The sequence below is a fragment of the Herpailurus yagouaroundi genome, unplaced genomic scaffold (genome assembly GCF_014898765.1).
Source record: "Herpailurus yagouaroundi ecotype Mexico unplaced genomic scaffold, PumYag 250, whole genome shotgun sequence".
Lineage (NCBI taxonomy): Eukaryota > Metazoa > Chordata > Mammalia > Carnivora > Felidae > Herpailurus > Herpailurus yagouaroundi.
In genome coordinates this window covers 11,689,538-11,702,278 of record NW_024412467.1, presented here as the reverse complement: position 1 = coordinate 11,702,278, position 12,741 = coordinate 11,689,538, and the positions used below count along the sequence as shown (strand labels likewise).

The following is a 12,741-nucleotide window of genomic DNA, read 5'->3' as shown; positions in this document are numbered from 1 at the left end:
TTGGGATAGGGTAAATATTTTTTTCACTTTAAACATGGTCAGTGGTGGCTGTATATTAGTTTTAAAATTAAGAAAAAATGTGTACTGTGACTAAAGTTCTTTCCACGATGAAAAAGGAGGAGGCCAAAGCTAACGGATTTGAAAGGAGTAGGATATTCTTGTAGCAATAACCATGAGTCCCCTAAATCAGTCCCGAAGGCCCTTACCCTGATGACCCACAAACTGCGTCCTTCAAATGGATACTAATGCTAGGCTGGCCCTAGCAATGAAGCATCAAGATTTAGAACACAGAAATACTTAAAATTGCTTCAATATTCAATACATGGGTGTTTCCCGCATTAAGAGCCAGCTAGCACCTCTATTTCTAAGGAGTACCTTTTTCATTCAAATAGCACCCTTGTCCCCACAATCAACCAGGCAAAAAAGTGTGTGGGTTCCACAATTATCTTATCTCCCATCATTTCCCTTCCTCTTCTTTACCATCCGTCCTATAATTATTCTAAGTCTTATACCTAAAGCCTGAAAAAAGATTTGAAGGCGATAGGGCGACCAAGTATTAGGTCTCCAAACACCTGGCAGTCAAGAACCTCCTTGCCTCCCCCCCAGATGAAAGCACACATTATTTGTCTTTGGGCAAATCTCACTCTCTTCATTGGCGTCTCCAAATACCCACCATGACTGCCTTGTCTCCAGCGCACCTGCCTCGCTGGGACTAAATTCTCTAGACAGGCCCACGTAGAGTCCTGACCTCCATCCTGACATGGCCACCGCCTCAATCCACACACCAGGCTCCTACCAATGCCATCTGGGAGGCTAGTCGGGAGGGAACAGTCCAGGTGAAAAGGACACCAGAATGGTGGGGCCATTATGAAAACTGGTATGACGGTTTCTCAAGAAAATTAAAGATAGGGGGCGCCTGGGTGGCTCAGTCGGTCAAGCGTCCGACTTCAGCTCAGGTCACGATCCTGTGGTCTGTGGCTTCCCGCCCCACATGGGGCTCTGTGCTGACAGCTCAGAGCCTGGAGCCTGTTTTGGATTCTGTGTCTTTCTCTCTCTCTGCCCCTCCCCCGCTCACATTCCGTCTCTCAAAAATGAATCAGTGGGGAAAAAAGAATTTTTTTTTTAATTAAAGATAGAACTCCCATGGGATCTAATACTGTTCACAACAGCCAAAAGGCAGAAGTGACTCAAATGTCCGTTGACAGATGAACAGATCAACAAACTGTGGTACACACATTATTACTCAACATATACAATAATTATGTGCCGGCTTCGGCAGCACATATACTAAATTTGGAACAACACAGAGAAGATCAGCATGGCCCCTGTGCAAGGACGACACGCAAATTCGTGAAGCGTTCCATGTTTTCATATACACAATGGAATACTACTTGGCAATGAGAAAAGATGAAATCTGGCCTTTTGTAGCAACGTGGATGGAACTGGAGAGTGTGATGCTAAGTGAAATAAGTCTTACAGAGAGAGATACCATATGTTTTCACTCTTAGGTGGATCCTGAGAAACTTAACAGAAGACCCTGGGGGAGGGGAAGGAAAAAAAAAACCTTAGAGAGGGAGGGAGGCAAACCATAAGAGACTCTGAAAAACTGGGAATAAACTGAGGGTTGATGGGGGGGGTGGGAAGGAGGGGAAGGTGGGTGAGGGGCATTGAGGAGGGCACCTGTCGGGATGAGCACTGGGTGTTGTATGGAAACCAATTGGACAATAAATTTCATATTAAAAAAATAATAAAATAATATATATGTACAATATTATCTAGGCTTAGAAAGCAAGAAAATCCTGGCACGGGCTACGATATGGATGAAACCTCAGGACACGATGCCCGGTGAAATAAGCCAGTCACAAAAACACAAATAGTAAAGAATTCCACTTACATGAAGTCGTTAGAGCAGTAAAATTCCTAGAGACAGAAAGTTGAATGGTGTTTCCCAGGGGCTGGGGGGAAAGAAGAAGGGAGTGTTATTGTTTCATGGGAACAGGGTTTCAATTTGCAAGAGGAAAAGAGTCCCGGAGAACGGTTGCACACCTAACTGGCTAAGATGGCCAGTTTTATAGCGTGTCTGTCTTTACCGTAACGTTTTAAAAAGGGAAGCCAACGCTTTGAGCAGTGGCGGCAAAGCAGCCAAAGAGGTTTATCCGGGACACGATTGGTGCTAATTAAAAAGCGACGCCAAAATCTCCTATGTCCTCCCCTGCAACCAAAAGCATCACACACGCCAGCCCACCTGGACCTCCTAAAGTCCAGCCTTAGAAGGCCGGCCTGGGTCGTGTTAAAACCCTGCCATGAGCAAATCCCTTCCAGCTAACGGGAAACTTTCCATCTCTGCATTGCTGTAGCCCCGTAATCAAGACTAAATCTCCGTCCCAAACTGTGCTGCAGAAGAATGGTTTTACATGTAATGGGGTTACCACATAGGGAGAAATTCAAAAAAGCTTCCAGCTGTAGTAATATTATTTCTTGATCTGGGTGGTGGTTACATAAGTATGTTTACTCTGTGATAATTCATCGAGCTATACAATTAGGATTTGTGCACTTTTCTGAATGTAAATTAGGCTTTGATTTTTTTTTAAGTTATTGAAAATTTTTCCAGCCCTGCTTTGTTATTGCTTCGTTCGTTTGTACAGTCGTTGGCCTCTCACAAGATGATGAGTTCCCGAAAGCCTCGGAGAGCCTAGCGGAGTGCTAGACTTTTGTTACAAACTTCATATTTGCCTAGTGACTTCATGGAAGTGTGGAGATCCAGGGGTTATCAGAGGGAAGAGGGTAGTGGGATCGTTTTCTGAAATCCTTTGACATCAGTAAAACGAAAGCTTCCTGACCCCAAAGCTGGAGCTCGAGAATACAGCCACGGCAATCGGCACAGGCTTATAGAGCAAACTCAGCTGTGCTCATGATAACCCACACTCTGGGAAGGTAACAATTTTGATATTAAACATAGATAGATAGATAGATAGATAGATAGACAGATGATAGAGATATATATTAAGATATTTTTAAAATATGTATGTACATATATGTACATACATGTACACACACACACAAACACACACCCCCCAAAAGTGTCAATAAAGCCTAAATCCAGCTTCCCCACAAGAAGAATTAAGACGATGGGGTGAAAACTAGAGCCTATATTGAAAATCGGCTTAAACCAAAATAGATTTGCACGTGGCAAGCTCTGTTGACAAGGTCTATGATGGCGGACTCTTAAGGAAAGTCAAAATTTTAGCCAAAGCTCGTTGGTCTTGAAAATGCTGAGGATTACCAACACTCAACCAATATTACTCAACCAATACCAAGAAGTAGAGGGTTGACCCTGAAGGAGAAGGGCTAGAAACAAGGTACCTCCACGGGGGTGAGGTAGAGCCCCCCTCCCCCAATCACTGATAGGAGGTGCTCAGTTTGATGCCTTTCGCCGGAGAAGACCTTCCAACCTGTATTACTCAACCGTAATACAATCTCACGCACCGGGATGTGGGGAGTGGGTGCTGTTTGCACTTCAGCTATTTGTACGCAGGCCCAGGAAGAGTCCCGCCTGGCAGAGCTGGGCCAGCAGCACGTACAGCGTAGACCTGCCCCCCCCCACCCCACCACCAAAGGAGCCGGAAGCCTCCCATGCTCCACCATTGCCCTCTGTCCATGGGCAGAGAGGGCAGCACGGACCAGAGGGAAGCCAGGGGAGGGCTTGGTGCCAGGGAGATGACTGAGGTCCGACGCCAACACCACACTCGTGTGGGACCCGTGAGATGAACAGAACTGGAGGCAAACGGCGTTCTAGTCATGACACAGAGAAGCCCTTCCGCTCCCGACAATCATTAGAGAAAATGTAAACGCAGCGTGTGGGTCAGTTTCCGATGGGGGAACCAAGAAGCCCTCAGTTCTCTTTCTCCCCCCCCCCCTTTTCTGGTTTTCTCTTGTTTGACAAATCAAACGGAATCCCAAAGGAAAAGCACGGGAGGAGGGAACAGTCTTCCTTCTCCAGGCAGATTTATGGCATTCTGGATGCAGCTTGCGTCCGTCAGGCCAAAATGGTTAGGGTGGGCTAATCCAGTAGAATTACAGCTTCCTATAATGGGGAAAGTTAAATAGACAAGCTCGCCTACCCCGAGGAGAACGAAGCAGAGGTCAGTGCTTGCTGGCTTTGAACATGAATGGCCCCTTCCCCTCCGTCCCCTTTCACATGTGGCCCGGCAACAGTAGCAGACAGATGCGACACAAAGACAGACACACCTGATTAACCATGAATACAACAGCTGTCGCTTCCCCACCGCCGCCACTATCCACAGCCTGGCTCTTTCCGCTCACTTTTTTCCCTTTCTTTCAGCTAGCGCGAGGAAATTAAACCCACCATTAAAACCCAAGTTAGTGGGAGGGTGTCAGCAGCCAGGCCTTTGTCTCTGTGCTCACAGCCTTGTAATAGGTACCTTCTGATTCATCCTTTCATGTGAGGAAGAGTTGCGGACTACTGCCGAGGGCCCAGTCAACTCAAAACCTGAGACCCCGAGAAAGGCCAGCGGTGGGTGAGGCAAGATGGCACCGACTCAGATGGGGAAGGAGAAAGTAGACAGAGCAGCACATTGGGTGTGCACCTGAGAGTTTCCCCCTCTTCCCCTCCCTCCTCCTGTTCATTCTCTGGCCTCCGGTCAACCAGAAATCCCTGCTGCTAAAAACACCCACCCTTAAAACAAACTGGCAGTCATGAATCCACTGACGGGAAGTGGAACTCAAGGCAGCATTGTCTCCCTGTGAGAACTTATTTATTTTTGCCCCATTTGGAGCTCGCCTTCACAAAGAAGAATGAGGGCAAGTGTTGTTTTTCGGGTTTTGTTGTCCTCTCTTAAGTAGCCAAATCCTTGAGTTCAATTTAACTTCCCAGACCTTGAGCGTCAAGTGCAGGGGGGAAATGTGAGTGTTGAAATGCAAATAACTTCCAACGAGGTAAATAAAGGGTAATGGGATTGTGCCAAGCCTCCAGAAACCTACAGAATGGATAATTGGAGCCCTAAGTGTGAACTCTGATTTTTCTTTGGGGGGGGGGGGTTTTTTCCGCGGGCCCCCCCCCCGCCATTTTGGTCAATTTGAGTTAATCATTTGACCTCTGTAAGCCTGCATTTCTATTTGCTTAAAACGGCTCTCTTGGTTGTCAAAAAAGTCTCTTAAGTAGTGACCAAGAGAGACTAATAAAAACGATCAGAAATCACCCAGCCAACATGAAGCCTTCTAACATAATAAGGGGTTGATAACTGAGCGATTTAAGTCAATCTCACAAAAATTCAACAAATACCCCTTACTTCCTCAAGAGTGGAAGAGTAACGGAGTAATTCAAACCTGTCATCCGAAGGCTATTTCTAATGAAGCTTCAGCTCGACGGTATACCTCTGGCTTCCACCAAGACCTCATGGACATATCTCCATCAAGATAATTAAAAAGAAGTCTAACTGAAATGCCTAGAAGGTTTTGTTTCAGACAGCATAGTAGAAGTCCCAAGAGCCTCGTTTGTGTAGGACATTGGGATTTGTTCCAGAACACAAAGGTAGCCTGCCACAGTTGGTAATTTTAGACTCCTCTTTCATCCACTTGATGAATAGCCATATTCACTCTCAAATCAACCTAGGGGTCCCTCCCGCCTCAGAGCGATGCGAAAAGACCTCCCTCATTTTGCCATGCAAACCTTCTCCACAGTTCTTTTTTTTTTTATTTTTTTTTCAACGTTTATTTATTTTTGGGACAGAGAGAGACAGAGCATGAACGGGGGAGGGGCAGAGAGGGAGGGAGACACAGAATCGGAAACAAGCTCCAGGCTCCGAGCCATCAGCCCAGAGCCCGACGCGGGGCTCGAACTCACAGACCGTGAGATCGCGACCTGGCTGAAGTCGGACGCTTAACCGACTGCGCCACCCAGGCGCCCCTTCTCCACAGTTCTTACAGCATCCAAGTGTCTCTTTTTTCTTGCTTCACAGAACCCACAGTTTAAGCAGAGTAAGCCTGTCTGTTTTCAATTCTTAACTTTTCACACATGGCAAACGAGTAGAACTTTTGAACACTGCGATCATCTGGCTGATGAGCAAGCTGTTTTCCATTTCTGGCAACAAATACTTCTGGCTTATCTTGACGGGAGGAAAAGGGATGAGAATACACTTTGGTTGGATAACGTTGATAACATTTGTCATCGCTGCAGCTCAAAAAATAAATAAATAAAATAAAATCGCTTAGAAAAAGTCTCCCTCGGTGTTGCAGAAAATGGCAAAAGATGGGTCGCCACCACGGAGATGCCAGTTAAATTGAATTCATAAATGAATTCCGTGTCCTTTCCATGACAAATGCAACGTAGCATCATGAAGCGTAAGGAGGGCTGGACTAGACAGGAATAAGGGTCTTTGCGTCCTGGGGTCTGGAGTGCTATTGTTGGACACGGTACCTTTAAAGGCTTGCTTCACATGTCTGAACCTGTCCCCCTCCATATAAGTCTGCTGGGGCTGCTGTAACAGAGCAGCGTGGTCCGGGGGGGGCCTTCAACAACACAAATGTGTTGTCTCATGGTTCTGAAGGCTAAAAGTCTATGATCGAGGTGTTGGCAGGCTCCGTTTCTCCTGAGGCCCCTCTTGGCTTGCGGATGCCCATCTTCTCCGTGTGACCTCACGTGGCTTCCCTCTGCGTGTCTGTGTCCTAATCTCCTTTTGTAAGGACGCCAGTCATATTGAATTAGGGCCAACCCTATTGACTGTATTTTAAATTAATTACCTCTTTAAAGACCCTCATTCTAAATACAGGCCCATTCCGAGGTATTGGGGGTTAAGGCTTCAACATACAAATTTGGGGGGAACACGCTTCAGCCCATAATACCCCCTGAGGGACCCATTTGACTGAATTAGCTTAGATCTATCTCAGTTCTAGCACATTCTGCGCCTGTGGCCTGGGTCCATAAACAAAGTGCGTCCATCTTGCCATGATGCACTCACGACAAACATGAAGGAAACAAAGTGGACAGACACATCATTTGAAAGCAGGAAAGTCAATCTCACGGATTCCAGGGGCCATGGCCATGATGATGCCACCTCTGAAAAGAATCAGAAAGACCGAGAAACAGGATTGCTTCCCCTTTCAGTGAAGCGCGTTTCATGCCTGCGTACTCTCACCCCCATTGACCAATGCCCTTAATAAAAGGTATTTTGCCCCCATCTAACATTTAGAAATGGCAAAAAGCAAAGGAATGAATCAGCAAACAGGCAGAACACTCTTCCTATGACTCTTACCTGAGCAAAAACATTACTTCCTGAAAGAGTAGAAAGAGAGAAAGTGGCAGGAATGACTAACAAAGGTGACAAGCTGACGCAAAGAAGCCCAGGACAGCACGAACGTTCGAAACAGGCAAGGTTGTGTGCTGAAATGCAGGTGGGTGGACACATTCCCTCTGGGAAATAAGGCTTGGGTGGGGGATTGCGAATAAAAGGCTTCCAAAAAAAGACATGTGTGTGTAATTTACTTAATAGTTCCACCAACGTGCAGCAGTGGGTTGGGTATGATGATTCTAAACACCCTGTGACACATGTTTACAAAGGAACTGGGTGACTCTATTTTAAATGACACCTTCTTATTCATCACCCCCTCTGAACGGCCTGTTTGCAGCACTGCTAATCACCGGGGTTCTTCTGGAAGCAGCACTGTTTAGTCATGAGCCCTGTGCTGGCAGTAGCTGGGACATGACAGGAAGGACAGCAGCTCATGACTACAAAGATCCGTGGGGGGGGGGGGGGGGGTAGCTCCGCATGATGGCGAATGTTACGGGGTGACTTACATCTCCCAAAAAGATATGTTGAAATTCTAGCCCCTAACACCTCAGAATGAGACCTTATTTGGAAGTAAGGTCGTCACAGATTTAATTAGTTACGATGAGAATACTGCCGTAGGGTGGGCCCTCAATCCAATATGACTAGTATCTTTGTAAGAAGAGGAAGATTTGGACACAGAAATAGAGACACAGGAAGAACGTCACGTGATGACAGAAACAGATTGTAGTGACAATCTCTCCAAGCCAAGGAACTCCAAGTGTTGCTGACAAAGGACAGAAGCTAAGAGAGGCAAGGAAGGAATCTCTCCCGCAGGTTTCAGAGGGAGTGTGGCCCTGCTGACACCTTGATGTCAGATCCCCAAGCCTCCAGCACTGTGAGAATCGGTTCCTGTTGTTTAAGGCATCCCGTCTGTGGTACTTTGTTACACGGCAGATCCAGGCCGTGACACGCCTTGTGGTCAACCCCACAGGCTTCCCGCCAGGTGTTCTGCTCCATGACTTCTCTTTTTCCTTAAGTTGATTGATTTGTTTTGAGAGAGAGAAGGAAAGAGAAAGTTCCAAGCGGGCTCCACCCTGTCGGCTCAGCACCCATGCGGGTCTCGATCCCACGAACCGTGAGCTGATTACCAAGAGTTGGATGCTTAACCGACTGGGCCACCCAGGGGCCCCTCCGTGACTTCTAAAATGATACACTCTTCCAAAGGTCTTCACTTTCAGGGATTTGGCCTTTTTTCTGATTCTGAAAAACCCATGCAAGACCCTCGTTGGCCTTCCTGCCCCTCACCCCAACATGTTGCCCAAAAACTCAGCAGATCAGAGACTGACCCTCTACCCTTTCAGTGGTGACTTCCTCTATAATTTTACCTTTTCCCCGACCAGCGTGACTGCGGACAGGTCTCTAGGTCTCTGTCTCTTCATTAGAAGATGAAGGGCTTGAGCTACAGTAATTTCTAGCCTGAAACATTGGAGCCCACAACCCTTCTTTATTCTTCATCAACGTTTCAGACGCCAAGATGATGAGTATGAAAGGGAGGAAAGCTGTAGTACATTTTCTGTGTCTAAGATCTTGTTACAAAAATTAAATGGAAAATATTTGTTGAATAAACTTCAGCAAGTACCAAGAGGAAAGATAAAGGATATCAATTCAAAGGAAATATTTCAAACCATAGTCAGAGCAATCAAGTAATCAATCAGCCAATATTTACTGACACCCTACGGAGAGACTGAATAGACAAATGGTCAGTGGCCAGGTCGTATATAAAACTAGACTTCTGACCTACAAGCTGCAGTGAACAACCCAGGCGCACAACCCAGTTTCGATAGGAACCAGCCCAGGAAGCCAGCCTGATAAAAAAAAGTCAGAACTTGTAGGAAGTCACATTACTATCTCCAGCAACAATCCAGGAAGCCCAACATTAACCCCTGTAACAACTGGCCCAGAGTCTCCAGGATTTAATGAACAGCTGAAAGTTTTTCTAAGTTTTATTTCCACATCCAACTTTGACCCACCAGAGAAAGCCGAGTACGGGCCCCTAACCAATTCCGTGGGATACTTGCTTCTAGTTAGCCCATCACCAGCTTCCTCATACCAGTCTCCAATCAAGGCATACCTGAAGCCTTCCCCTTTTTCCACTATAAATCTCTCCCCCTCCTCCTCCTGCCTTTAAGTCTTTGCCAAAACATAAGTTATGGCAGCTGACTATAGCAGGTTCTGAAAAATAACCTTTTCTTGTTCTTACTTGGTCGGTCTTCATTTGTTTCCTTAGCACCAAACACGAGTAAATTCTACACTAGGTTCTTGGAGGGTAGGAAAAAAAGTACGAGGAGGTATAAGACAGGGTCCTGATACTCAATAAACTTAAAATCTACAGGATTTGAGATAAAATGCACAAAGATCAGGAATAAGTACCACAACAACGAAGCAAGTGATAAAACCAGTCAGGAATAAAAAGCTTCACGTGCAATTCCAGGCAATGGGTATAGAAGTTTATAGGCGAGGGATGACTTTTGGCCAGGGAGGTCAGATACGAACTGGATTGCAGCACACAGAAGAACATAATTCTAGTCATTCCTGAGATTCCCCTCTTCACGCGGTCATTTAAATTTGAAAGTTTGTGGGAACCAAAAGGAGCCCTGGCAGAAAACGTATTTGTTCCATGACTACTTTCACTGTCACTTGAAGACAGCGTGATTTCTTGGGAAGGTCCCTCCTTTCTCTTCATGAGCCCCAAGTGAGTCAGAATGTTCCCTGAGTCATTCAGACTGTAGACAAGACACCTTTGCCCAATTAGCCTCTCAGTTAAGCTCATCTGCGTTCGTATTCCCAGCCCTCTCCCTCAAATTCTTGGCTACCCACCAAGAGTAGATCTTTATCCACACCAGGCCATTGCTGGAGGCCAAGCAGGGAGCCCTCCCTGACGCCGGGGTTTTAGGGCACAATAAATAGTACCCCCTTCCCTGCCCAATTTCTAAACCAATTAAGAGGCATAAGAATTAGACCGTTAGAGGTAAAAATATCACTATTTTTTAAAAGGACAAAGTCTTGGCTGAAGACTGTGATTTCAGGTCTGTAGGCTTGTTAATATGGTACCACTGAAGTCACGTAGCAGGTACCTGGCAGTGCTGGACGACAGAAAACTGCCACATTGGTCGCTGCCCCTTAAAACTTCAGATTTGAAGAAGCAGAGAATGTTCACTTTCCCCAGGCAGTTCTCAGAAAGAGAAGAGAAGGTGAGGCATGCACGTTCAGTGACTCCATCCACACTGACCACTCTCCTCTTCCTCCAATGCAGTGGCAGAGAGGATGGAAAGAGCCCAAGGGACTTACTCAATGGAAGCAGGTCCCCATGGAAGCAATAGGAGTTGGAACAAATGTTCCCGTATAACCCCCACCACAGGCGGAGCTTAGTCTCCTCAGGATTGAGGTCGGTGGTTCAGGTTTTGGAGACTGTTGTGTTCATCTTCCAATCAGCTTTCTAGGTGTGTAGGATGGTTTAGTGTTGGTCTGGCTGCGTTTCATGGACGCGAGACACACGAAAAGCTTCCATGCTCTTCCACCATCCTCAGGGTCGAGGTCTGGAACATACACACACACACACACACACGAACGCACACACACGCGCACCCACAAACATACGCTCTCACACATGACTACCAATACCAGGGTCATGCTTTGTAGCTCTAAGATTTATGATAAATTTAAAGTCTGAGGGAAACAAACGCACTCATGGAAAAATTTCCCCAGTGAGGGATTGCCCTCAGCATGGACTAGTGTTAGAAGCGTAGACCCCTGAGTCACGCATCCTTAATTTCTGTCCTAGTACTGGCATTAAGTGGCTCAATAATTATTCAAGGTCACTTGCCCTCCAGGTTCTCTGTCCCCAACTGTGCACTGGGAACTGGCACCTTTCTTGCCACATGTATAAAGTGTGAGATAAGTTGGGTAAAGGGGCCACCATATCACTCAACTCCACTCCAGAGGTACCAAGGTGGTCCCGTATTAAGAGAAAATAGTAACACCTTTCTTGAAAAATGGAATAAATGGGGTGCCTGGGTGGCGCAGTCGGTTAAGCGTCCGACTTCAGCCAGGTCATGATCTCGCGGTCCGGGAGTTCGAGCCCCGCGTCAGGCTCTGGGCTGATGGCTCAGGGCCTGGAGCCTGTTTCCGATTCTGTGTCTCCCTCTCTCTCTGCCCCTCCCCTGTTCATGCTCTGTCTCTCTCTGTCCCAAAAATAAAATAAAAAAACGTTGAAAAAAAAATTAAAAAGAAAAATGGAATAAATGTGGAGCAGCCTTCTGTCACCACACAGAACTGTTTCAGCACTAGGGAGTTCATCCAAGAGAGGACCCATGAAAGGGAAACAGAAGGGCAGGAGGGAAGGGTAAGGAAGGTCCCTAAACCTGTGAGCCAAAGGGCTGCGTGTTACTGACTCAATTTGGACAACACATAGCCAGGGGCTTAACAACTCACTTGTGACTCATTACATTGATAACTCTGAGAGCTTTAACCCTCAGCTTTAACCTCTCCCTAAATTATCCCTTAGGAACAAAAAACCAGAACACCCCACTCCCGGAATTATTCATCAGAGAAAGGTAGGAACTTGAAAGGGCGTCCGATATTTTCCCCTGCAGCTTCTTCGGGAACAACTGGCGTTGGCTTATCCCTTGGTCACGGCTGCTCTGTCATGCTCTTGGCAACATGTTCGCCTTTGACCAAGTTTGGGGAAGAAAGGGAAGGAGAAAGAAAAAGTTATGAGAAAGTCGAACTGAGGAAGAAGAGAAGAAAAGGGGGTTCGTCCTGCAAATAGAAGACTAGGGGAAAAATTAAGTGCGAAGTTCTTTCAACTCCTGACTGGCATTCCCCAAGACCCTCTCTACCCCACCCTCCCATCCCAAGACCTCAAAGTCAGAGCTTTGTTTATTGGTAGATATACAGAAAGGCTCAATAGGAGATGTAACACCAGTTGGAAGGGTATTCCTTCATTTTGCCAATAAGGGTCTCATTCCATTTTTTTCTGCTTGTTGCTCTCCCTACTATCTGCTTGCCTTTCACGTGGACTCATTCACCGCATCCTAGGAACCAGGTGCTATGACACGGGCTGCACACGCAGAGAAATGAGACGCCACATCCTACCCTCAGGGAGATCCCAGCCAAGTGGGAGAGACGCTAGAACTGTCGTCGGTCACAGTACAATGAGAGCAGTGCTCAAGCACAAAGGCAGTTGAAGGAGCTTCAGAAGAGGGCTCTAACTTGGGGAGTGAGGTGAGCTCTCATAGGAGGGGTTTTCATTGGGCTCCCCAAGAAACAGACTCGGAGACTCTCCGCGAGAGGCTTCCTGGAGAGGACTCACTTACAAGGGAGAGAGAGAAACGGGACTGAGCAGAGAAAGAAGCTTAACTGTGATGCAGTCGCCAAGGGGGCTTTGGCTCACCCC

General features: G+C 46.7%; 1 non-coding gene across 1 annotated transcript; it reads left to right on the top strand.

Moving 5' to 3' along the window:
• Window positions 1-1,263: 1,263 nt before the first annotated feature.
• LOC121020644 (U6 spliceosomal RNA) lies at window positions 1,264-1,370 on the top strand. The gene has a single exon (XR_005786244.1). It is a non-coding gene; the product is annotated as a U6 spliceosomal RNA (small nuclear RNA).
• Window positions 1,371-12,741: the final 11,371 nt, after the last annotated feature.